General features: G+C 43.9%; 1 protein-coding gene across 3 annotated transcripts in view; it reads right to left on the bottom strand.

The window, feature by feature from the left end:
* Positions 1-19,282, bottom strand: part of SLC23A2 (solute carrier family 23 member 2) — a 123,965-nt gene extending 104,683 nt beyond the window's left edge. The window contains exons 1-3 of one of the 3 annotated variants that reach the window (XM_050939999.1): positions 18,916-19,282; positions 16,048-16,122; positions 7,164-7,230 (exon numbers count right to left, since the gene is read on the bottom strand). The gene's annotated coding sequence lies outside the window, so the exon portion shown is untranslated. Of the gene's footprint in view, positions 1-7,163; positions 7,231-11,828; positions 11,942-16,047; positions 16,202-18,915 lie in introns of those variants that run through there. The other 2 variants (XM_050940000.1, XM_050939998.1) reach the window with 2 other exon arrangements.
* Positions 19,283-27,056: the final 7,774 nt, after the last annotated feature.

Genomic DNA, 27,056 nt, shown 5'->3' with positions numbered 1-27,056 from the left:
TAGCACCCTGCAAGGCGGGATGGTCCTAGAGCCCAGGTCCCAGCCCAAGCTCAAAGGTCTACACAGCACTTAAACAGTACCGTAGTCCAAGCCACCAACAGGAGTCTAATTCAATGCAGACATACCCAGAGGGACCCACTGCTGAAATCTGTTGCCAGTGACTGTAGTGTTTCCTAGAGTAGAAGAGGACTCAGAAATATTCTGTCAAGAGTAGTATCAGCTACCAGCTATCATGCTGACTGTCCCCCATCTTCTCCTTTAGTGACCTATACAATCAAAACTGGGATGGATTTTACAAAAAAGATAATGGAAATATGCCAGTATGTTGGAAATTCCATGACCTAGGTTTTGCAGAGGGAGACTAGTATGTTGCTTCTATACTGCCTTTCATCCAAGGATTTGCAAACATCCAAGTCAGCTGACACAGCTGTGAGAAGATTATTGAGCATCTAGGAGCTCTAATCATGAACTAGCACCCCATTTTGCCAGGTACTGGGCTATACCAAGTTAAGTTCTTGATTACTGTACAAGTTTTCCAGCTCTTGGTTTTAAAAAAATGCAAATTCAGCTACCTAGATTAAATAGTCAAATTACATTTGTGACTGGCTCTACAATAAAACACAAACCCCAAAATACCTGGAAAAACAAAAGATGTCCCTCTAACTGCATCTGTTAAATGTTTTAAATGGAGTAAATAAACTAATAATATGAACATATTCAGAGTAAATATCGGGTTAGTAAAACTACAGTCTGCTAGCCTGAAATTTATAATACTACCAGCATGATCATATAGTACTTTATAAACAATTAATTATCTTCACACTAACACTATGCAGTAGATAAACATTGTCCCCATTTAAAGATGTGGAAAGGGGGACAGAAGTTGTGACTGACTCACCGCCACACATCTTAAGAGTTTGATCCAACTGCCACTGAAGCTAACAGGAGTCTTTCAATGACTGTAGTGAGAGCTAGACCAAGCTGCTAGTCCACGTCACTAGCTGCTCATGGTTGACCCCACATCTTTAAAAAGGAACAATCCTGTCCAAACTCAGGGCAAAGCAGTGCTCTACATCACATCAGTTAAAACACTTCATAAGATGATGCCTTTACCTAGTATGCACATGGCTTCAGAGAAAGTATTAAGATTCATGAGCTCCCAGTCTTGCATTTACCCTACTAGATCATAATGCCTCTCTGGTTAAACTGTTGACCCGTACTTAATTCTGCATGTATTTCAACGGTCCACAACATCTAACCTAAGTGAGAATGAAAAGTGACCTCCTGCTTCAGTTTCCTTGTAAATGTCGCCAAACAGCAGAAGTAATGGAGTATTTGCCCAGCCTGCTTCCTTATGAATTCCTCCTTCAGTTCCCCTTCATGCACTTCTCACAAAGAAACCTGCCTTTTCAGCCTCTCATCTGAAGTGCTGGCTGCTTAAAGAATGACTAATCAGCTGGTCCTTGAATGAGGGACATGCAACTTGCCTACCAAAAATAACTCATTCTGGCTTCAGAATTTTTTGTTGCCACAACCCTATTGTCTCATTAAATAACTAGGACTCTCATGGTCTAAAAGATATTACAAGAGACCAATCATCAAATGGTCTGGGAACTGCAGACAGAGCTTGGGTACAGTATCAGAAAGTCTTTGTCCCATCCCATCATCTAAAATGGTCTGCACAGACAAGCATGTTGCCTTTGTTAAGCAGGACAGAAGCAGGTCCTGGAATCTCCATACGAAGGACTAGTTTCTCAATTTCGGCCTCATTTATCCTTTGTAACTTAATACAGCAGGGATTCCAAGACTCAGATAACACAAAACAGGCATCCCTTCCCACAAGAAAGGTAAAAGCCACAGCATGTTCAAATCATATCACAATGCAGTCAGCTCTTAACCGCTGTTTGACTTCATGGCATTTTAATTTTATGTACCATTTGCCAGAGAAACAAGAGAGAGTTGCTATTTTTGTAATGCAGCATTTTATTCCAAATTACAAGCTAGTAATAACTTCATAGAATGACAAGTGACAAAGCCATGACAAGCTATCAAGGTTGTAGGTTTGGGGCTTTTTTTGGAAAGCATTTATATGCTCATGAATATTGTAAGATTATTTTTTAAAGCTTAAATTCAATCAGCACCACAAAATAGAACAACTTTGAAATGTTTACTTAAAGGCACAGTATAATATTCTAACTGATAATGCTGAACTAGTGACACCAAAAAGGCCACCAAAAACAATGATACTACGGTAGCCAAATAAGAGCCATGATCACAGATGTGTCTCAAAAGTGGGTTCAGTTTACATCTATAGTGCTCTGCAAGTGTAACTTCAGGCTATACCTACTTGACCAAAAGCTATTAATTATTATTATTATATGGAGATATACCTATCTCATAGAACTGGAAGGGACCTTGAAAGGTCATTGAGTCTAGTCCCCTGCCTTTACAGCAGGACCAAGTACTGTCCCTGACAGATTTTTGCCCGAAATCCCTAAATGGCCCTCTCAAGGATTGAACTCACAACCCTGGGTTTAGCAGGCCAATGCTCAAATCACTGAGTTATCCCTCCCCTCTTCCAAAGATTTCCCATCATGACTAATACCAGTTCAGCTCCACTGGTGTTAGCACCTTGACAGCCGTGGCGTAGACAGGCCACCAGCATATTAACGGCCGCATCATCTAACTCCGCTCTAGTGGGCATAGGGCTTCAAATACCAGCAGCAGCCTGTTTACGCTAGGGTACCTGCGTGTGCACAAAGCCTGAAGTTCTGTCTCCCCACTCCAACCTACTTTGAAATTTTACAGCTGATCACAGCAAGAACAAGCACCCCGATAAGAGTTGAACCCACACTGAAGACATTTACACGGGGGGAATGGGGAGGGGAGGGGAAATTGCCAACAAGTCTAATGAGATTTCAGGGGATGACAAGCAAACCAGAGTAGCCACAATGAAAATGTCCTAGTGCATTTTGAAGTACTAATGAGGCTCAGGCTTACTAAATGCATGTAGGCCTAAGAATCTATTACATGTACTTAAGAGTGCAAGTATACAGAATCAGAAATTAGATATGGAAGAGACCTGTTAAGTCAACTTGCTCATTCACCAGACAATACAGAATTGCTCTTTACTATACATTCTCAAAATGTTTCATCCAGTCCACTTAAAATGACTCATGCAATAAGGTAGCTGACTAACAAATACATGCAGCTATTAAATTTCAGGGATGCCCAGAACATGCCAAAACCAGCCCTATGTGCAGTGTTAGATTTAAAACATCATCCAGGAAAGGGGGGAAAAAAAAAAAAAAAAAAAAGGCAACTAACTTTTCCTTCAGTATTTATACCCATCTGACTCTGTATACTTTGAGCCATTCTAATCTAAAACCAAACATATTGTTAATGTTAGCAGGAGGTTACTGAAATCAGACCTCAATCCCCTTAATCACAAGGCAGATAACAAGCAAACATGCCTTAACATCTAAAATATTAGTAACTGCACTCAAAAAACCCTATTTCAGCCATTATTTTTAACCAACACAGAGCCTAGAAGTCTAATACAAGAATACAATAAATGTCATATTGCTGCTTAGACCATTTCAAAAGTAGTTCTAACAGAACTACTCTTCCTCCATGCCCTTTTAAAAAAACCCTGGAATCATTCAGAGAGCTCATTTTCTCCAGCACTTTGACGTCACAAGCATTGGATCAAAACACCACTTGTATAGAATGGGAAGGATCCAATGTCCTCTACCACACAAAAGGTCAGATCCAGATCATTATGGTTGTACCTAACATCACCTATATACTGAAGGGCATATAGTGCATGTCCTCAACACTAACAGAATTGCTTTGTGTTTAAATTGTCTCAAACTTAATACTAACATGATTTTGAGAATGGATAAGGGCCCAAAAGCAAGTTATTCCGATGGTTAGGAAAGATAGAAGATGTGGCAGAAGACCACCTTGGCTTACCCTTGAGATCTTGCGTGACCTACAAAATAAAAAGGCGTCATATAAAAAATGGAAACTAGGTCAGATCACGAAGGATGAATATAGGCAAATAACAGGAATGCAGAGGCAAGATTAGAAAAGTAAAGGCACAAAATGAACTCAAACTAGCTATGGGAATAAAGGGAAACAAGAAGACTTTTTATCAATACATTAGAAGCAAGAGGAAGACTAAGGACAGGGTAGGCCCACTGCTCAATGAGGAGGGGGTAACAGTAACGGGAGACTTGGAAATGGCAGAGATGCTTAATGACTTCTTTGTGTCGGTCTTCACTGAGAAGTCTGAAGGAATGTCTAGTATAGTGAATGCTTACCGGAAGAGGGTTGGTTTAGAAGAGAAAATAAGAAAAGAGTAAGTAAAAAATCACTTAGAAAAGTTAGATGCCTGCAAGTCACCAGGGCCTGATGAAATGCATCCTAGAATACTCAAGGAGTTAATGGAAGAAGTATCTGAGCCTCTAGCTATTATCTTTGGGAAATCATGGGAGACAGGGGAGATTCCAGAAGACTGGAAGGGGGCAAATATAGTGCCTATCTATAAAAAGGGAAATAAAAACAACCCAGGAAACTACAGACCAGTTAGTTTAACTTCTGTGCCAGGGAAGATAATGGAGCAGGTAATCAAAGAAATCATCTGCAAACACTTGGAAGGTGGTAAGGTGATAGGGAATAGCCAGCATGGATTTGTAAAGAACAAATCATGTCAAACTAATCTGATAGCGTTCTTTGATAGGATAACGAGCCTTGTGGATAAGGGAGAAGCGGTGGATGTGATATACCTAGACTTTAGTAAGGCATTTGATACGGTCTCGCATGATATTCTTATAGATAAACTAGGAAAGTACAATTTAGATGGGGCTACTATAAGGTGGGTGCATAACTGGCTGGATAATCGTACTCAGAGAGTAGTTGTTAATGGCTCCCAATCCTGCTGGAAAGGTATAACAAGTGGGGTTCCGCAGGGGTCTGTTTTGGGACCGGTTCTGTTCAAAATCTTCATCAACGATTTAGATGTTGGCATAGAAAGTACGCTTATTAAGTTTGCGGATGATACCAAACTGGGAGGGATTGCAACTGCTTTGGAGGACAGGGTCAAAATTCAAAATGATCTGGACAAGTTGGAGAAATGGTCTGAGGTAAACAGGTTGAAGTTCAATAAAGATAAATGCAAAGTGCTCCACTTAGGAAGGAACAATCAGTTTCACACACATAGAATGGGAAGAGACTGTCTAGGAAGGAGTATGGCAGAAAGAGATCTAGGGGTCATAGTGGACCACAAGCTTAATATGAGTCAACAGTGTGATACTGTTGCAAAAAAAGCAAACATGATTCTGGGATGCATTAACAGGTGTGTTGTAAACAAGACACGAGAAGTCATTCTTCCGCTTTACTCTGCGCTGGTCAGGCCTCAGCTGGAGTATTGTGTCCAGTTCTGGGCACCACATTTCAAGAAAGATGTGGAGAAATTGGAGAGGGTCCAGAGAAGAGCAACAAGAATGATTAAAGGTCTTGAGAACATGACCTATGAAGGAAGGCTGAAGGAATTGGGTTTGTTTAGTTTGGAAAAGAGAAGACTGAGAGGGGACATGATAGCAGTTTTCAGGTATCTAAAAGGGTGTCATCAGGAGGAGGGAGAAAACTTGTTCATCTTAGCCTCCAATGATAGAACAAGAAGCAATGGGCTTAAACTGCAGCAAGGGAGATTTAGGTTGGACATTAGGAAAAAGTTCCTAACTGTCAGGGTAGTTAAACACTGGAATAGACTGCCTAGGGAAGTTGTGGAATCTCCATCTCTGGAGATATTTAAGAGTAGGTTAGATAAATGTCTATCAGGGATGGTCTAGACAGTATTTGGTCCTGCCATGAGGGCAGGGGACTGGACTCGATGACCTCTTGAGGTCCCTTCCAGTCCTAGAGTCTATGAGTCTATATCCATGTGCCTTACTGCCTGAAGTGGGGAGGTTAAGAACCTCCGGAATCTCCCCATTCTTAAAGGGCTGGATTGGACTTCACTCCCTACTGAGTAGATTAGCACAGCTCTCTTAGACACATGGATAGGAAGGCCCTGAAGTATGGCAGTAAAAGCACTTCAGTGGAGCCCAAGACAGAGGGAAGGGTAGCTAGTTTAGCAGAGAAACAAGAAGCTGGGAGGATCTAGGGAGAAGCTTGAAGGGAAGCTGTGTTAAGCACAAACTGCAAGAAAGCAGCACAAAGGGGCTTGGAGATATGAAGTAGCAAAGGAAAATAGTGGCCTGTCTAAAGGAGCAGACCTAGCTACTTTATACAGGGTCCCCAGGCAGAGCAGAGAGTGGGCCTGGGTTCCCCTACCAGCCGATGAGGCATGCAAGCCCAGTGGAAGGAATATTGAGCCAAAAGGCAGGTTCAGGAACAGCCCAAGATGGGAGCAAAAGGCTCTCTTGTACTGGGGTATTTTGTGAACTTTCAGTTGGACCCTTCTGCTACCACACCAGGGGACTGAACTTCGTAACTTGGCTGAAGGGCTGAGCCACAGGAGACCCATTGAGAGATGGACTGCCTGCAAAAGATGTTGGAGACAAGGACCAACCACAGCATTGCACTCTGCCACAACTGCCCGCTTCAGGTGGTGAGTCCACTATGTTACGGTGCAATTATAGTACAAACCCAGAAGTTGGAGAAAAAGTGAAATTTCAAAAACCTGATCCTTTTTCCAAGGTGTGCTTTTTTTTTTATTTTATTTTATTTTGTTTAAACTAAAGAAACATAGCTGAGAGTTGTCATTTGGATTCACTTCTTCACATTAAGTGGTGAATTTGTTTTTATATATTTGTTTTATATCTAGAGGTCAAGATAGGTGCTTAATAAATTAAAGTATTTGAAACAGTTGGTATGTAGAAGAAAACTTAAAAGTCTAAGCTTCATTTTTTGCCTCCTATAATCTGAAAATAGCTGACCACCGCCAGACTTTTTTCCACCTTCCAGACTAGAGTTACCATCAGTACACTACTAATCACAAGAAAATACGGTTTCTAATGGAAACATGCTCCACAATAATGATAGCAGTATTACGGATTACAGGAGAAACGGATAAGCGAAAGCTTACAAGCAAAACATTTTAATGCAACAGAGCACAGCACACAGATTTTGTTTTCAATTATTTAATTTATTCCTACCTTCCACTACAGCATGATGCACATCCCCTTACGTAACCTGACTGTCAGTCTTCTTTTCCTGCAGATTCTAAGCAAAAATAAAACATTTTAATTATTGACATAATGTTTCATAAGTGTTCGCTCTTGGTAACTATAGTTAGGTGAGTAGCGGATGGTTGTAACTGTTTCAGATATGTATGGACATAAAACAGGGAAATTCTCCCAGCTAACTACCAAAATTTCCCCAATCAGTTCCAACACATCTCTGAGGCCATGTCTACATCTACAATTTTGCAGCGCTGGTTGTTACAGCTGTATTAGTACAGCTGTATAGGGCCAGCGCTGCAGAGTGGCCACACTTACAGCAACCAGCGCTGCAAGTGGTGTTAGATGTGGCCACACTGCAGCGCTGTTGGGCGGCTTCAAGGGAGGTTCGGGGAACGCGAGAGCAAACCGCGGCGAAGCTGGTCTCCTTTCCCGGTTTGCTCTCTCGTTCCCCGAACAAGCAGGTCTCCTTCCCTGCGGTTTGCTGGGTGGTTCGGGGAACGCGAGAGCAAACCCGGGAAAGGAGACCAGCTTCGCCGCGGTTTGCTCTCGCGTTCCCCGAACAAGCAGGTCTCCTTCCCTGCGGTTTGCAGGGTGGTTCCGGGAAACGCGAGAGCAAACCGCGGCGAAGCTGGTCTCCTTTCCCGGTTTGCTCTCTCGTTCCCCGAACCCCCGAACAAGCAGGTCTCCTTCCCTGCGGTTTGCTGGGTGGTTCGGGGAACGCGAGAGCAAACCCGGGAAAGGAGACCAGCTTCGCCGCGGTTTGCTCTCGCGTTCCCCGAACAAGCAGGTCTCCTTCCCTGCGGTTTGCAGGGTGGTTCCGGGAAACGCGAGAGCAAACCGCGGCGAAGCTGGTCTCCTTTCCCGGTTTGCTCTCGCGTTCCCGGAACCACCCAGCAAACCTCAGGGAAGGAGACCTGCTTGCTCGGGGTTCGGGGAACGCGAGAGCAAACCGCGGCGAAGCTGGTCTCCTTTCCCGGTTTGCTCTCGCGTTCCCGGAACCACCCAGCAAACCTCAGGGAAGGAGACCTGCTTGCTCGGGGTTCGGGGAACGCGAGAGCAAACCGGGGAAGGAGACCAGCTTGATTACCAGAGGCTTCCTCAGGTATGCTGGGATACCTGCTTATTCCACGGAGGTCAAGAAAAGCGCTGGTAAGTGTCTATATTTGATTACCAGCGCTGGATCACCAGCGCTGGATCCTCTACACCCGAGACAAAACGGGAGTACGGCCAGCGCTGCAAACAGGGAGTTGCAGCGCTGGTGGTGCCCTGCAGATGTGTACACCTCCTAAGTTGCAGCGCTGTAACTCCCTCACCAGCGCTGCAACTTTCTGATGTAGACAAGCCCTCAGTCAGATCACATTCTGGTTTGTGCAATACCCTCAATTTAATTTACATGTCAGGCCTGAGAATACCTGAGAATGTCTTGAACATTCTTCTCCATAGTGCCTCAAGCTTGAAAAAGACATGCATGAGAAAAATGTGTTTGAAAGAAAAATCATCCTTAAAAAATGGCTTCCCAGTCATAGTATCTCTAAGGCCTTGGCTACAGAAAAAAATAAGAAGAATCTTGTCTACATGAGAGAAATTGACCAGAATAGCTATTGCAGAATAAACTATTCCACAATATTTCCTTGTATAGACACTCCTGGAATAAAAGTCCAGAATAACAAAGTGACTTTTATTCTAAAACAGAATGTCCACACAGGGAGCTACTCTGGAACAGTAATTCAAGTCAATTTCCCCTGGGCAGATAAGGCCTACAAAAAGTTAATACTGTCTGAAATTAGATCATTATGGCAGGTTATCCACTATTTGTCAAAGAATCTATACTACTGAAAAAAAAACAAACGTACCAGTTTAATTTAACCCCCTTCCCAAGTGACAAACTAAACCAAAGAAAGCTATTCTTATACCAGAGTAAGAGCCTCCACATGGATGTTTCTACACTATGTCAATTACTGGGGGTGGGGGGGAGGGCCGGCAAAACCTTCCCATGTAGGCAAAGCCAAGGAGAGAAAGCGACAAGCTGACTTGTTCTAATTATAACCCTTTGACATGGAAAACAAGGCATTAACAAATTGAAACCCTACAATCGGCAGCATCTCTAGCCATTTTTCTTTTCTGCCCTATCTTTTGATCAAAGGATTGTGGGAGTCTCCCACATTTTTAACATTATCTCTTACGGAAAAAAAAATTCAACTGCTGCCGCCCTTACTAAGCTACACATGATGAAAAAAATGTCTCCATCCAAACAACACTAATACGAAAGCTCTGACCTTTATTCTTCTCTTTGAATTCAATTGTGCGTTAACTTCAAAGCAGGAGTGGGGGTATTTCAATGCTAATGCTATTAAGGCAGACAATAATAAAAACACTCAACAAGGCATATTTTTAAAATATCTATATCCTCCCACCCAAGAAAGACTCTTTTCTTGCTGCTCTGTCACCATGTCCTACTACTTCCTAAAAAACTGTAGGGGTTGCTATTGCTTGGTATATTTCCTTTTAGCTTCCCAAACTCACCTTTGGATCAAAAGCAAATGCAAGATGAGGACATGGTTCTTTAGTAAGAAAAAAAAAAAAAAAAAAAAAAAAAAAAAAAAAAAAAAAAAAAAAAAAAGCAACGAGCAGCTGCTCAAGTCACTGCTGGAGAGAATGGTAGTCACAAACCCTGTGCCTTTTCCCCTAGTAACTCCCATAAAAACTCTAGTAACTCCCATAAAAACTCACTAGGGGAAATAAAAAGGTGTTCTCTTATCACACATTAGTTAACTCATGGTAAAATCCTAATGAACACAGGGCAGTTTGTAGTTCTTCCCCCCCCCCACACACACACACACACACACACATCAGCAGGTTGAGGCAAACTTCAGGGCTGAGCCTAAGATTCATCTCACCTGGCTAACTCGTGTTAAGACCATGTGTGGCAAAAGCAAAAAGGGAAGAAATGCATCAGATCATTCATTACCTTGTTTTATATTACTAATCTAGGGACTTCCCCTTTCTGCCAGAACGTGCTTGCAAAGTCTGTGATTCCCCTTCAGGCTATTAACTTCAGGTGCCTGAAGAACCACCCTCAAAAGCAGATCCAAGAGTTTTAACTGTGTTAAGAGTTGATCTTCTCTGACTAGGCTACAACAATGGTTGTTTCAAAATGAAAGGATGGGAATAAAAGTGAATCCCTCTTTCTCTATATTTTATCTTTTATAGAAAAATAATCACATACACATAGAAAGCTATGCTACTTGCACACACTATGCTGGGCATTAACTGCTGTACTTACCTTTCAGAAAGTGAAACGTAACTGCAAGCTAGGACCAAGCTTTGATGGTGGAATTTGATTATATCTGTGTCGCTCATTTCCAGTAAAAATATTTTAAGATAAAGAAAATGCGTACACAAGACACATAGGAGGGAATGTGAGGAACATGGGGCTCACAGGTAAAAGCCACAGAACAAATGTATCCTTTTAGCTGTTCCAAATAAACCCGAAAGCATATCACGAGAGAGCGATCAAACCGGGGGGGGGGGGGGGGGGGGGGTTGGAACCCAGCCATCCCTTCAGAGCCATGTGAGAATTAACCTGAATTCTTCACTGGTTTACAAGCTTACCCCCTGCCACCAACTTGGTTGCAAATAAAGACAGGAATATAAGTGGAGGGGGAAAAAACAAACACACCCCATTAAAAAAAAACACCTTTTTGGCCTTTTTTTAAAATTTCCTTTTGCAAGATAAAGGGATCCTCATCCCACGTACCTAGTGCCATACCTGCACTCTAGACAGCCAGCATGACAGCCCAGGCCATGCTATTCCTGATGCAATTAGCTCGCTCTGCCCTCTTGGTACAGGCTAGGGAAGGAAAGCTGCAGCTAAATATGCCAAATGGGGACCCCGGCTCCCAGACAGAACATGGAGGAGTGATCACCTAGCAGGAGCATGGAAGAGAGATAACAGTGAGCACCAGGAAGAGGAAGGGGGGGGGGAGTTTATACCAGACTTGAGGAGCGGGTCACCTCCCGGACACACACAGCGAAGAGCAAGGGGGTGATGCTGAAAGCAGGGAGAGGGTGGCAATGGGGCGATTATCCTCAGGCAGAGGATTAATACAAAGCGGGGGATAGCGAAGGAGGAAGATGGGTCAATATCACACAAGATGGAGCAGGACGTTAGATGGGGAGGGGGCAGTGCCAGGCGGCACGGGGGGGGGGGAGAGCCAGGCAGCCAGGAGGCATTGCTAAGCGGGGGGAGGGGGCAGTGCCAGGCGGCACGGGGGGGGGGAGAGCCAGGCAGCCGGGAGGCATTGCTAAGCGGGGGGAGGGGGCAATGCCAGGCGGCACGGGGGGGGGGAGAGCCAGGCAGCCGGGAAGCATTGCTAAGCTGGGGGGGGCAGTGCCAGGCAGCGCCAGGCAGCCGGGGTGGGCGGGGGCAGTGCCAGGCAGGCAGAAGATGCGAGCTGACTAACCTGCCGAGGGGATGGGGATGATGGGGCCGCAGGGGGGCAGGGCTGGATACTGGGGGGTTACCCCGGGGGGGTGCTGGGGGGATACACTCGCAAGGGGGGCGAGGCAGGTAATGCCTGCGGGGGGGGGACATCTCTGGAGGATAAGGGGAGGGGGACTCGGCTCGCTCCCTCTCACCTGCCATGGCAGCCCCGGGGCGGCTGGAAATGGCGCTGGGGGGCTGCGGCTCCGCGCTCTCGGCGGCGGTGACTGCGGAGGCAGCAACAGCAGCGGCGGGGCCAGCCCTTGCACGCGAGAGGGGAGGGGCGGCCCCGCGCGGCTCCGCCCCCCCGCAAGATGGCGCCCGCCGTGGCTGGAGCCTCCCCGTGTCCTGGGCCTTCTGCGGGGAGAGTCGTCGTCCTGGTCCCCCTCCATCTTCCATGTCGCATGCGTGCGCCGCCCCCCTTCACCCCAATCCCCTCCGTATCCCCCATCGCTCCCCCTCCCGTCCCAGCCTATGAGCCCCTTCCCCCAGTTTCCTCCCCCCCTCTGCTCCCTCACGCCTCTTCCCCCCCATTCTGCCCCCCTCCACCTTTGCCTCCTTCTGCTGCTCCACTGGCCCCTGCTCCCCCTACTCTTCTCCATCCCTCATTCCTCTCCTCACCCCTGCTCCCCTTCCCTCTCTGCCCTATTCCTCCTCCCTCTCCTGCTATCCTTCCCCCTCATTCCTCTTCTGCTCCCCAGTCTGTTTCCCCCCACTCCTGTCCCTTCCACCCCTCATTGTTACCCTGCTCCCATCCCTGCTTCCCCAGCCAGTCCTTGCCCCGTGTGTATTATAGCTTGGGCTGTCCCTGCACTGGTTTTGTTTCATCAATCACATCCCCTGTGCAGAGGTCTGAGTGCTGGGAGAAAGGCACACACCCCTGGCCAGGGTGCTTGGTGAAACATTTCCCTGTATGCAACAAAGTGATGTTTTGTGGGAAGTTCACATACACACTGTTGGGGACACTGTGTGATGCATGTATGCACCTTTTAGGGACATTTTGGAAGATAACATCCCAAAAGGAGCGAGAGTAAGGGTGATACTTGCACCTTTTGAGCCATTTTGTGGGGCACACCTATCCACACCCCTTCGGGAATGTTTTGTCTCGTCATATTTTTATAAGAGGTTTCTCAGGGTTGGTTTGCATGTTTGTAAACTGTACAAGGAACTCAGACCGTTTGCTTTTCCTCCACCTATGATATCTCTCTTAAGATTCTTTCTGTCTCCCTGTCACTGATAGAGTTGAGACCCATGATTCCTACCCTCCTATGGAACATAATCAACCCTTTTCACCCTTGGCATTTCAGCCTCCTGTCATTGTACAATAGCTTCCCTAAATGCTAAAGAACACCCCACCTTCTGAACATTCTGCACTGACAAGTACATAAATACTATTTTTAAAAAACCTTGGGCAAAGTATTTACTCAAAACATCAGCAACATTTAAATCCAAACTTCTCTGAGCTTCTGTTTCTCCTCCCACCCTTGGTTTTACTTGTCCATTGTAAGATCTTCAGAACAGGAACTAGCTCTTGCTGTACATATGTCTGGTGCCTAGCACAATAGGGCTCTGATTTCAGGTGAGGCCTGCAGCTACTGTATTGCTGTAATACAAACAGATTTTGTATTTCTAGTCTTTGAACATAAGTTTAAAAGAAAAACTGGTACCTTGATACTGTTGCAACTGGCACTGTATAAATATCTTATGTAGATGGCAGTAATTAGTTACAATACAATAGGCAAGGAGAAGCTATCTTGTTAAAGCAGAAAAGAAGGAGTCAGAATCCTGGGTTCTGTTCCCAGCTCTGCCAATGACGCTTAATTTGTCTATGCCTTAGTTTCCCCACCTGCAAAATATTACCTACCTTAAAGGGATATTGAGAGAATATATGTTCTTTGAGCCCTATGTTGCTGGCACCACTCACATGTTAAGCGTTTGCTGGATCAGAGAGACACATGGGTAGCAGGACACACACCTTTCAGTTGTCAGTACCTGTAATTTATTGCAAGCCACATGGTATTTGATGTTTATGTTGAAGCCGCAGCTCTACAAGTTAATCTCATAATTTTTGTGGGGCCTGAGTTGTCATTTTCAAACCCTTGGGTTGTCAATAGTAGGAGCTGCACTTTGTCAGCCCTACCATGCTTTGCCGATTGCTACGTCTAGGTTGATTATATTTAAGTGTCCTAATTACACCTCTACCTCAATATAACGCTGTTCTCGGGAGCCAAAAAATCTTACCGCGTTATAGGTGAAACCACGTTATATGAAACTTGCTTTGATCCACTGGAGTGCACAGCCTCCCCCCGACCCCCGAGCACTGCTTTACCGCGTTATATCCAAATTCATGTTATATTGGGTCATGTTATATTGAGGTAGAGGTGTATTATAGCTTTCTGATTAGGTTTGATGCTGTATATTACTGTAATGATTTACTTTTTGTCCTTTAAAGTATATAGTCCTCATCTCAACTTGCTGAGATGCAGCTAGTTTTTGAAACCCTGGCTTATTCCACTGTCCTTGCTGTATTGTAGGAATTCAGTAGCTTGTCCTCCTGCAATCAAATTGAGATGCAATGCAATCTGATAAGTTTACTGTGGGTGATCTACTGTCTCTAGTGATCTTCGACCCTGTCCTGACTGATTCTGGGCTCTCTCTTGACGCTTCAATCTTGCTTAGTTGATTCAGGTGCCTTGTTGTTATTACAGGAATCCAAGTCACTAGGAAAGACTCTATGTTCCCTAGGCCAGAGGAACTAACTCCAAATCCATTACATCATTGTGCCCAGACCTGCAATTCTGTGTTGATCTTGCAGCCCTCTGCTTTAACACTTATTGTTGGTACAGAGGTCATACACTGAGCTGTTTACCAGGTCTAACTCCTACTGCCCCACCTAAACAGGTTTTCACTGGATCCCATTAAAGCTCTGAGCTGATTTTAAAATCTTTGCTCTGACAAGGCCTCTTGAGGGCTAGTGAATCATTTAGTTCCACATTCACTAGGTCACTCCCTTTGTTAAGCTCATGAATGGCTTTCAGTTGTACCAGATGGAGACACTGTATAGTAAGGAGAACAGGAGTACTTGTGGCACCTTAGAGACTAACAAATTTATTTCAGCATGAGCTTTCGTGAGCTACAGCTCACTTCTTCGGATGCATAGAATGGAACACATAAGTCATGATGCATCTATGCATGTGTGTGTCCACACACTCATTATGTGCTCTGCTATAGAATGTGACTCTTCATGTCATAGAATGCCCAGCTTTAACTCATGCCTATGTTACTTCTTTAGAAATGCAGCTTTTAAAAGGCTGAAGGCCTTTGCTTGTTACTGTAGATTAGTGTGGAGCCCTGGTATAAGAGGCATTTTAGAAATGCAAGATTGATTGATTGAGAGTGAGGCAGTTTTGCAGGTGGCAGTTGCTTCTAAGGGAAAGATTGATTGCATGTTTTTATTGATGCAGATTTTCAAGTTTCCCATATTGACCTCTTATACTTGGAAATTGCTGGCAAAGAAAGCTCTCTTTTCCTTTAGTATTTGAATTTAGGGTGGGAAGGATAAAGAATTTGGATTTATGAATAAAACGTGTAGTTTTGCCATCCTCACTAATGCAGGAAGGTGGCAGAATTGGATCCAAACGGTCCTATTGAATTCATAGGTCAGGTTCACATTTAGCAAATAAGGAAAGCCTGGGATTAGGAGGATAGCCCCAAAAGCAAGGGGCTAGAGTGGATGTTTAGTGCTCTAAGCATTAGATAGATATAGCTAGACTCCCTGGAATTACATGTTTAAATCCCACTAGACTCATCTTTGTTTTTCCTAGATAGATTAGCTGACTTCAAGTTGGTTTACTGTGTTGCAATTTTTTTAGATAAGACCTTGAAAACTGAGTTCCTGTCTGAATATTAAAGACCCTCCGGCACTATCACAGGAAGTGGAGCTTTGATGGCCCCAATTTCCCTCTCTCACTGCTGTGTAATATAAATGCAAACTAATATGCTATGATTATTGGAAAACAGAAGTCCATATTATAAAACTATAGCAAAGGACAGTGAGCAATTCATGTGAATGTAGTCAATTTTTGCCAAACTCAATCACCGGACCATAAACAGCTGGGAAGAGTTATAGATCTCCTCTATGTATCCCAATAATAGCAGCACATCTAAAGGCTATAGGTACAATTATTGCAATTAGTCAGTATGCAAACATTTGATATCGAGGGACTTAACACCCCTTTGCAATTTTCTTCATGCATGCACATCGAATCTATTTCTCTTTGTGCATGTCCAATACATTCATTAGCATACTATTTGGGTCATATAGGCCCAGAGACTCTTAACTGTCATTTCAGTGGAAATTAGCAACTTACATACCTTTGAGGATCTGGGCCTAGGTCCTTAGACCTCACCCAAGAATGTAAGCTTGCTTGTAACTCTTCCCCATAGCACCTGAATGAAGAGAGGATGCTGAGCTTTAGGCCTTGTCCATACTGCAATTGATTAATACCATGTTCCAATACATGTCCTAATCCAATACATGTCCTTAAAACCTGGTGTGGTTTCTGCCTGGGTACTACACCAGACCAAGTTCAGGGACAAGGCTGTAACAAGATTACTTTAATATAGTTATAACGATGGATAGGACACTACGTGTTGTAACATCATGGCTTTGGCGGGAACCGTGTGGGAATATTGCAGTAGTATGAGAAAAGCTCTTGTTCCCGGAGTCCCACTCTGACCAGCACAGGATACCAGACATCCAGCCTGGAAAATTACACCACAAGCAGCTCCCAGGATGCTGGACCTTCCACAGCTAGGAACTGAATCCCAGCGTCCTGATTCCCACCTCTTTGTTCTAACCACTCAGTATGCTTCTCATATGCAGTATAAATACCATACGAACATCTAGTAATGATCAGAAAATGCATTTGAGCAATTCATATATATTTTTAGTCAATTTTTGCCAGAATGAATCACTGAATCCTAAACATGTAGGGCCCAGTTGTAATAATTGGGCCTACACATTTACACCCTTTGTAAGCCCAATTGTGGAAAAGTGGATAAGTTTATAAAGTGTCACAATAGCTGATAACAATTAATGTTGATGGGGGGAAAGTGCGAAAGGAATCAATAAGCTGAATTAGTCTAAACAAGAAGGCCTACTAATATAAGTCAAGGACTGTGTTAAAATTATGGCTGGTAAACAAGAGAAGCATAGGACAAAAAATGAATGGACCAAAGTAAGAGTCTGCTTTCACTGGCCAAAACTGTACATTTTGCAATACTGCTGTAAGCCTTTGACAAGAAAAAGGCAGCTCAAAGCCATGTCATAAAAGCCCAAAGTTTGCCAGGTCACAGAGTAGCTGATAAGACCATATGCTGTGCCTGTGCTTTTCCCAGCAGAGAGGCTGCAAGAGAGTCCACACTGGAGACAGAAGCTGCACTTTCTATCTACACTATTCTTTGTCATCGTGTTAAAGTCTGACTCTGTTTTCTAGAACGGCAGCTCCAGCCGATCTCAAATAATTTATTTTTTCCACAAAAAAGCACAGCTCTTTGCATCTAAAAGACTGGCAACAAGGGGATTTTTCCTTATAAAAACTTTGCAGCTAAAGGGCAAGTGGGATATGGTTCAAATGAAAAACCTTACTTAATATTTTACAAGTCAAATGCTTTAACCTGTTTTGTTCTACTTGGTCTCTATCTGTAATAGAAGATTAAAAAGTTGTTAATCGTGTTTGCCAGAGCACCAAGCAGGCTGAGGTCACTGTATACCAAACCCTGAACTGTGTTTAAAAGTGTTTACTGATGGACTCACAGGGTGATGTTAACACTTTGACTCTTTGGGCCCATGCATTAATTTTGATTGACAACCCCAATGTTGCAGTGAACTCTGTGTGGTCAGACCCCTGCACCCATACCCAGCCTGAACAGGTTCTTAAATGTGGTGGCTATAGTATGCACAAGGCCTTAGTCAGCCTGGTTTTGCCCATCTCTGGAACCAAGGAGTGCAATATTGCCATGATATTCTGAACTTAACATTTCGTAGTACATTCCCAGGCAAGTCAGTCTATTACTTTGTTTGTTTCTCCATGCCACTTGGTAAGGACACTGCTATGTAAGGTCAGGGTTTTCTTGTGATGCAGCGAGTATCTTACCAGCATAAATTTAAAGGCTGAGATATTTTTGGCAGTCATCGCTATTGTTTATGCAGCATTTCCAGTTTAAACTCAAGTGTCACCTCATTCTGGGACAAACCTGTTTCTCCACATGGAAAAAAAAATGGAAGGAAATAATCCTAACCCTAATGACACTATTAGAAAACACCCAATTATTTCAGGGCATGAAGGAGGTCAGGAAGAATCCCCAACAAGCAGGTTATTCTCTAAGGTGAGGTTTCTCAAACCTTTCTGTGAAGCATCAGGATACTGACTGGATGAGTCACTGGTTTGATCTGGCATTGCAATTCTGATATTCTGTGTCCATTTAAAAAATCTTCATGACCAATTGTGTCATTTATGTGACACAACCATGAAATCTGCTTGGAAGTCACAAAGTCCTGGATAAGTGAGAAGAAACTGGATGCATTGTCCAAGGCCAGATTGTATTCCTGAGCATCTGCTTGGAAGCCAAACTGTTCAGCATGTATGTGTTGTACTTACTTTGGGAATAATCTCTGGCAAACACTGAATTGGGTGGAGAGTCTACAATTCTCTGTTCCTTTAAAATTAGATATAGGCTGAAAGGAAAATACCAGCTCTGCACACTTTCAATGTGTAGATAAGTCTGGATCTGGATTCTATAGAGGTTCAAAGCAAAAACCTCAGTTCCAAAAGTCTTTGGAGAAGTTTGTTCTGGATCCCAATTTTGTAGCTCAGGTTCAACTCGCCATCTTGAGTGATACGTTGTCAGAATAAGGTTAAAAACCCAACTTGCACTAAATAATCTCTGAAACTCACATTCACAAAATATTCCTGCGGCCAAGAGTTCAGCAGGATTCAAAGGATTGGATATGTATATGGATAATAAGAACATCTAATTAATAGGTTTCAGAGTGGTAGCCATGTTAGTCTGTATCAGCAAAAAGAACGAGGAGTACTTGTGGCACCTTAGAGACCAAAATACATTTTTTAGTCTCTGCGGTGCCACAAGTACTCCTCGTTCTATATTAATAGTAGAGAGGGTAAAGAAAGTAGAAATTTAAAACCAGCCCCCCGTTGAGAAGGTTACTTGATAACTTACCATCAGTGGGTTTTTTGCTCCTTCCTCTGAAGCTTCTTGCACTGACTGCTGGTGGAGACCCAATACTGGACTAGATGGACTTGAGGTGTGATCCAGGAATATAGGAATTACCAGATTAAAGAGACAGATGAGGCCATAGGCGAATTGATTTGTAGCTAAAGAATGCTATATACCACCACCTAGTGGAAAACAGGTAGCATCATCTTTCAAATTCCCTAGCTACCAGAGGACACAGTAAATATATTGTTACCCTTTTGGGGGCAAGTGTTAGGCTCTGTCTACACTAGCGAGTTTACAGCAGGGCAGCTGTACCGATGCTTGATAGTTCTCAAACATTTTAAAACATGTATGTGATGTACTTCTTTTTTGGTAAATCAGGACTAAACCCCCAGTTTTATAGACTCATAGACTCATAGGTCAGAAGGGACCAATCTGATCATCTAGTCTGACCTCCTGCACAAGGCAGGCCACAGAACCCCATCCATCCAATTTTATAACAACCCCCATCCCAGGACCGAGTTATTGAAATCCTCAAAATTGGTTTGAAGACCTCAAGCTGCAGAGAAACCACCAGCAAGCGACCCGTGCCCCACGCTGCAGGGGAAGGCGAAAAACCTCCAGGGCACCTGCCAATCCGCCCTGGAGGAAAATTCCTTCCCGACCCCAAATATGGCGATCAGCTAAACCCTGAGCATGTGGGCAAGAGTCACCAGCTAGCACCCAAGAAGGAATTCTCTGCAGCAACTCAGTACCCATCGCATTCAACATCTCCCCGCAGACCACTGAGCAGAGCTGTCTGGTGGTAATTCAAGATCAATTGCCCAAATTAACGATCCTATCATAACATCCCCTCCATATACTTATCAAGCTTTGTCTTAAAGCCAGGAAAGTCTTTTGCCCCTACTACTTCCCTCGGAAGGCTATTCCAGAACTTCACTCCCCTAATGGTCAGAAACCTTCGTCTAATTTCAAGTCTAAACTTCCTAATATCCAGTTTATACCCATTCGTCCTCGTGCCTACATTACTACTAAACTTAAATAATTCCTCTCCCTCCCTAACCTTAACCCCCTTGATATATTTATATAGAGCGAGCATATCCCCCCTCAGCCTTCTTTTGGCCAGGCTAAACAAGCCAAGCTCTTTGAGTCTCCTTTCATAAGGCAGTTTTTCCATTCCTCGGATCATCCTTGTAGCCCGTCTCTGAACCTGTTCCAGTTTGAATTCATCCTTCCTGAACATGGGACACCAGAACTGCACACAGTATTCCAGATGGGGTCTCACCAACGCCTTATATAACAGTACTAACACCTCCTTATCCTTGCAGGAAATACCCCGCCTGATGCATCCCAAAATCGCATTTGCTTTTTTAACAGCCGTATCACATTGGCGACTCATAGTCATCCTGCTATCAACCAGTACTCCAAGGTCCTTCTCCTCCTCCGTCGCTTCCAACTGATGCGCCCCCAACGTATATCCAAAATTCTTATTATTAATTCCTAAATGCATGACCTTGCACTTTTCACTATTGTATTTCATCCTATTTCTATTACTCCAGTTTACAAGGTGGTTCAGATCTTCCTGAATAGTATCCCTGTCCTTCTCCGTGTTAGCAATACCCCCCAGCTTCGTGTCATCCGCAAACTTTATTAGCACATTCCCGCTCTTTGTGCCAAGGTCAGTAATAAAAAGGTTAAATAAGATCGGTCCCAAAACCGATCCTTGAGGGACTCCACTGGTGACCTCCTTCCAGCCCGACAGTTCACCTTTCAATACGACCCTCTGGAGTCTCCCCTTTAACCAGTTCCTTATCCACCTTACAACTTTCATATTCACTCCCATCTTTTCCAATTTAACTAACAGCTCCCTGTGCGGAACCGTGTCGAACGCCTTACTGAAATCTAGGTAAATTATATCTACCGCATTTCCTTTATCTAAGTAATCCGTCACCTTCTCAAAGAAGGAGATCAGATTGGTTTGGCACGATCTACCTTTAGTAAATCCGTGTTGCAATTCGTCACAATTACCATTGACCTCTATGTCCTTAACTACTTTCTCCCTTAAAATTTTTTCCAAGACCTTACATACTACAGACGTCAAGCTAACAGGCCTATAATTACCCGGATCACTCTTATTCCCTTTCTTAAAAATAGGAACTACATTAGCAATCCTCCAGTCATATGGCACAACCCCCGAGTTTATCGATTGCTTAAAAATTCTCGCTAACGGGCTCGCAATTTCACGCGCCAGTTCCTTTAATATCCTCGGATGGAGACTGTCCGGGCCCTCCGACTTCGTCCCATCGAGCTGTTCAAGTACGGCCTCTACCTCAGTTGCGGTAATATCCACTTCCATATCCACATTCCCGTTTATCATCCCTCCATCATCGCAAGGTTCCTCACTAGTCTTATTAAAAACTGAGGCAAAGTACTTGTTTAGATGTTGGGCCATGCCTAGGTTATCCTTAACCTCCATTCCATCCTCAGTGTATAGCGGCCCCACTTCTTCTTTCTTTGTTTTCTTCTTATTTATGTGGCTGTAGAACCTTTTACTATTGGTTTTGATTCCCTTTGCAAGTTCCAGTTCAATGTGGCTTTTAGCCTTCCTCACTTTATCCCTACATGTTCTGACCTCAGCAAGGTAGCTTTCCTTACTGATCCTGCCTTCCTTCCACTCCCTGTAAGCTTTCCTCATCTGTACAATGGGGATAATAGGATTCTTTTTTTTCAGGGGTGCTGAGGAATAAAATCATAGACTTTAAGGTCAGAAGGGACCATTATGATCATCTAGTCTGACCTCCTGCACAACGCAGGCCACATAATCTCACCTACCCACTCCTGTATCAAACCTGTGTCTGAGCCATTGAAGTCCTCAAATCATGGTTTAAAGACTTCAAGATGCAGAGAATCTTCCAGCAAGTGACCCATGCCCCATGCTGCAGAGGAAAGCGAAAAACCCCCAAGGGCCTCTGCAAATCTGCCCTGGAGGAAAATTCCTTCCCAACCCCAAATATGGCAATCAGCTAAACCCTGAGCATGTTGGTAAGACGCACCAGCGAGACACCCAGGAAAGAATTCTCTGTAGTAACTCAGATCCCACCTCGTCTAACATCCCATCACAGGCCATTGGGCATATTTACCATTAATAGTCAAAGATCAATTAATTGCCAAAATTAGGCTATCTCATTACACCATCCCCTCCACAAACTTATCAAGCTTAGTCTTGAAGCCAGGTATGTCTTTTGCCCTCACTACTCCCCTTGGAAGGCTGTTCCAGAACTTCACTCCTCTGATGGTTAGAAACCTTAGTCTAATTTCAAGTCAATAAAGTTTAAAAATGCTACTACTTTTCAAAAATCATGTAAAAAAAACTTTGAACATTAATTAATGAGGCTTCAGGTAGCAAGCTTAGATAGATAAGCCAAGTATTGCTGCTACTATTTTATAGAAAGGTAAACAAAGGCTTTTGTTAAATGACACACGCTAAAGGTTACACAGTGGCAGAGAGGTAAAAGAAGCAAATCAGGATTTCTGACTACTAGTCCCCACTGCTCTTGCCATGGTAGAGTTGGAGGCTCAGGAGAATGTTGCTTCATCTTTGCATACACTATGTATCCTGCAAATGGGGACCATACTCGGACGCATTCAATGGTATTATTGAAAACGGAATCAGCCTCCCAAATTCCCTCAGTAGCTTTTTGGCCTTTTTATGATAAGGCTGCTCGGAATGCACTGGCAAAGCAATACAGATCCAAATATGGTCAGTAAGGGGGGGAAAGTAACAGCAGTAGAGGACATTTACAGTAACTAATTAGATGAGACAGCTCATTCTTTGGATGAGTAGCTGGTTTTCTTGAGGCTGACGTATCATCTCCTGTATTTCAGTGCTGCAATCAGCATTTGGGATGTAGCTAGCTGAACAGGGAATGGGCCCATACTGGGGACTCTTTCTGCAGTTCTTGGGGTTCTTTCCATGGGGCCCTGCCATAACTCCAATGGAGGCTGCAGTCTACAGAAGTAAAGGATTGCTCTTTAAACCCTGCTCCTGCTCCCATTAATGTCAATGGAAGAGCTTTCCTGGATTTCACTGGACGAAAGGTCAAGCCCTAACATACTGTATAGATGATACATTCATTTTGAAGTAATTTTTCCATTTCTTTCTAATGCATGGAAAGAAGGAACCTTTTCCCAGTGCCTTCCGTTATGAGCATGGTAGCTCACAACCTGAAAGTGGGTAGCCTGGGTCAGTATTAACTTTAAGCATGGGCTTAAGTCCTACTTAAAGCCAAAGTTGAGCATGTACTTAAGTGCTATGCAGAACTGGGGACCTGAATACTCATCAGCCTCAGACCCATAGTGAAATCATGTTTTTCACAGAACTTCCAAGTGGAACAACAACTGGGATGTTAACAGTCTCAGATTTGGATTCTACTCCCATCTAAACAGTTTCACTCTCTCTTAGGGCTGGTCTGCACTGGGGGGATGGGGAGGATTGAGCTACGCGAAGTCGAAGTATCTTAGTTCGACTTACCCCGTCCTCATGGCAGCAAGTCGATTGCCACGGCTCCCCCGTCAACGCTGCTTATTTCTCCTGACGAGGTGGAGTACAGGCAACGATTCGTGGATCTATTTGTCGCGTCTAGACGAGACACGATAAATCAATCCCTGATAGATTGATTACTACCTGCTGATCCGGCAGATAGTACAGAGGTACTCTTTGTTTGCTATATGTGGATTTCACTGTTGTAATAGGAAAAGTATCAGAGACAACTCCACTCTCAAGTGCAGTCTTCACAAAAAAAAAATTCAGCCTTAAATTGCTTGTCTTATACTAGGATTTTTAGAGGCATCCAGTTATTATCAAAGTGAATCAAAGATATTCTAACAAAATCTACAGGGAACTGATCTATTTTGACCAAAAGTTGTGGGCGGGGGGGAAGAACAACGTGAAAGGGGATGGTTTCTGCTCTCATTTACACCAGTAACTGCAATCTGTTGAGTTTCTTCAGCAAAAGGAATCACACTGGAGTAAATCCAGAATGAACTGAATCTGGCATAGGGTTATCAATAACTCATAAGATCTCAACTCTGATGTCCTTCTGTTGAAAGACGTAAAGAAATCTAAGACAGATAAAGAATTCATCATTAAACCTATATATCCTCTGCATGAGAAGTCATCTGGTCTAGTGATTAGGCCAGTGGATTAGGTCTAGGCCCGGGGTCTATTCTTGGATCTGCCACTGACTTGATGAGAGACCTTGATCAAGTCACAGAGGGGAAAAAAATAAATCAAGATCAGGACCTCTAGTCCCCTAGTTTTACCACTAAGGCAACATTCCCTTTGGTAGTTTGTGGGGTCTATGGAATAGGAGTCTGTGCCTCTGTTTCCCCTCCTACCATTTGTCTTGTCTATTTAGACTATACACTCTTTAGGGCAGAGATTGTCTCATGTATCTGTACAGCACCTAGCACAGAGGGGTCCCAGTCTTAGTTGGGGGCTGTAGGCACAATGGGAATGCAAATAAAATATTCATCTTCTAGAGAGGTCTCACTTTTGAGACAGTTTCCTTACTGCATCATCAATAACCAACAAAGACAAAAATATGGTAATCAGAAAAATGTTTTTTAAAGCTTGCATGTGTTGCTAATAAGATCATTAAGACCTTTTTAAAAATTCTAGGATAGACTAGTGAGTTGATGGGGCTATTTTTATTTAAACTCAATATTACTTTAAATAAATAAATAATCACAAGCTGCTTGGGAAGCCTTTCACATAGTATCACAGAACAGATTCTAAAGGGCCTGGGGCAGCAAAGCATTTAAACATGCCTGTGACTTTCTTTAGAACTTGAACATGTGCCTGAAGTTAAGTGCTTTGCAGAATACGGACAGAGGTTAAGCATGTGGTTAAAAGCTTGGCAGAATCAGAGCCTAAACCCAGAAGGGCCCACTATGATGATAGAGCCTGATCTTGCACCTAGAATTTCACCCTACGTTCAACTCAATAATTCAGGTTCCCCGGACTGGTTCTGTCCAACCTGTGATATTACCGCCAAGAAGCAAGATTCCCATTTAGGAGAATGGCTCAGGTTTGAATGGCACTAATATTTGCACACAGGCATCTTTATATCCTTCCCTGGTGACTGATGGGGCTGGCGTCAATTGAAACTAGCAAATATAATAAGTCAGCATGGGAACATTAAAAAAAAATGCAATATCTTGCCCTCCTTTGTATTATTTTATCTCGCCATTTAAAAAGAAAAAAAAAGCTCAGTAGATGTTATTAGTTTGCTGCCCTCTGAGTGACCATTTAGGAAGACGACAGCAGTGCCGGAGATGTGAAGCATAAATTGAAATCTAATCAGAAAGGACAGGATTGTTGTGCCAAATCATCCTTGTGTGTCCTGCAGGTTTTTCTGTCCTTATTGATGCTAAGCTCAACTATGGCTATAAAAATAGCAGTGCAGCGCTAAGCTTCTCAATGGCAAATATAGCTGAATTTGGCTAATTGCAGTCGACAAGAACAAAAGCAGAACTCCACCGCAGGGGCTAATCCAGGGGTCGGCAACCTTTCAGAAGTGAGTCTTCATTTATTCACTCTAATTTCAGGTTTAATGTGCCAGTAATACATTTTAACATTTTTAAAAGGTCTCTTTCTATAAGTCTATAATATATAACTTAACTATTGTTGTATGTAAAGTAAATAGGGTTTTTTAAAATGTTTAAGAAGCTTCATTTAAAATTAAATTAAAATGCAGAGCCCCTCGGACCGGTGGCCAGGACTCGGCCAGTGTGAATGCCACTGAAAATCAACTCGCCATAGGTGCCATAGGTTGCCCACCCCTGGGCTAATCTAAGCTTTCTTTCATGCTAGGTGCCAGAAAGATGCTGTAGATTGTACTAGGATTATGAAAATGAAGCCCTGCTAGAGAGTAATTTATATTTATAGGGCAGTCAAAGTGCTCCAGGTGAGTCACAATATTATTTCTCTTTCAATTCTGTGGAGGTTTCACACAAGCTAAACTATAGTATTTAGTACAAAGATTAAAGGCAGTTACAAATCTATAGGACAGCCAAGACCCCTGCCATGAACCCCTGGAGCCTCAGCCCATCCAGCCATATGTTAAGGGCTGTTTTTTCAAATGAGCTCAGCACTCACTTTTCAATCTGACCTTTGACAGCCTAGAACAGCACCCACTTACTGAGTGCCCCCATCACCAACAGTACCTCTGCAGGGCCTCACCTCTGTTTTCTCCTTCACTGGGCACCTTAAACCACTACCACACAATCCAAAGGGAAACTCAGACATCCAATTTATTCAGTCCTCAGGTACATGACAGCCCCTCCAGGCCCCAACTCAGCTCAGTGTCTCTCTGTCCTTGAGGGGGTTCCCAGAGCTGGATCACATTGTATTGTTTCTACAGAAGCCAGTCCTACTCCCTGCAGCTCCTTCTTCAACCCATCTACACTTCCCAGGTTTCTTTTTACTTGAGCAGCCTCAGCTTCCTACCAAGCTTCCTCCCCCATCTCACACACTTTTTCCACCATCCCCTTCCTGGTAACCTGCTGCCTTATATATGGGGAATCACCTGATTCCTCTCAGGTGGGGCTCATCAGGGCTGGTTTAGCCTGGGCACTCCTACCCATGGGCCAGCCATCCCATCAGAGAGAGTAACAGATTGAGTGTAATCTAGTGCTCAAGCACTTTGAGAGTCTCGCACAAAAGGGGCCAAGTCATGCAGGGGTGGCTCCAGGCCCCAGCACACCAAGTGCATGCTTGGGGCGGCAAGCCAAGGGGGGCGCTCTGCTGGTCGCCACGAGGGCGGCAGGCAGGCTGCCCTCGGTGGCTTGCCTGCGGAGGGTCCGCTGGTCCCGTGGCTTTGGCCTGCAAGCTGCCGAAGGCAGTCTGCCTGCCGTGCTTGGGGCTGCGAAATGCCTAGAGTCACCCCTGGAGTCATGTACCCATTTAAAGTTAAATCTTTCTCACTTTTGCTACTGATTTCCATGGGACCAAGCTTACGTCCCTACAGCTGGTCCAAAATCCCTCTTGGGGAACTGGTGTGATGCTCCGATAGCTTTGCTGCAAAACTAGAGTGCGTTCAAATACCGCTGAGGGTTTACATCCCTGTAACAGCTGCTGGGAA

The sequence above is a fragment of the Gopherus flavomarginatus genome, chromosome 2, assembly GCF_025201925.1.
Source record: "Gopherus flavomarginatus isolate rGopFla2 chromosome 2, rGopFla2.mat.asm, whole genome shotgun sequence".
In the NCBI taxonomy this organism is placed as follows: Eukaryota; Metazoa; Chordata; order Testudines; family Testudinidae; genus Gopherus; species Gopherus flavomarginatus.
Note: the sequence above shows the minus strand (reverse complement) of the source record. Positions and strands in the feature narration are given on the sequence as shown.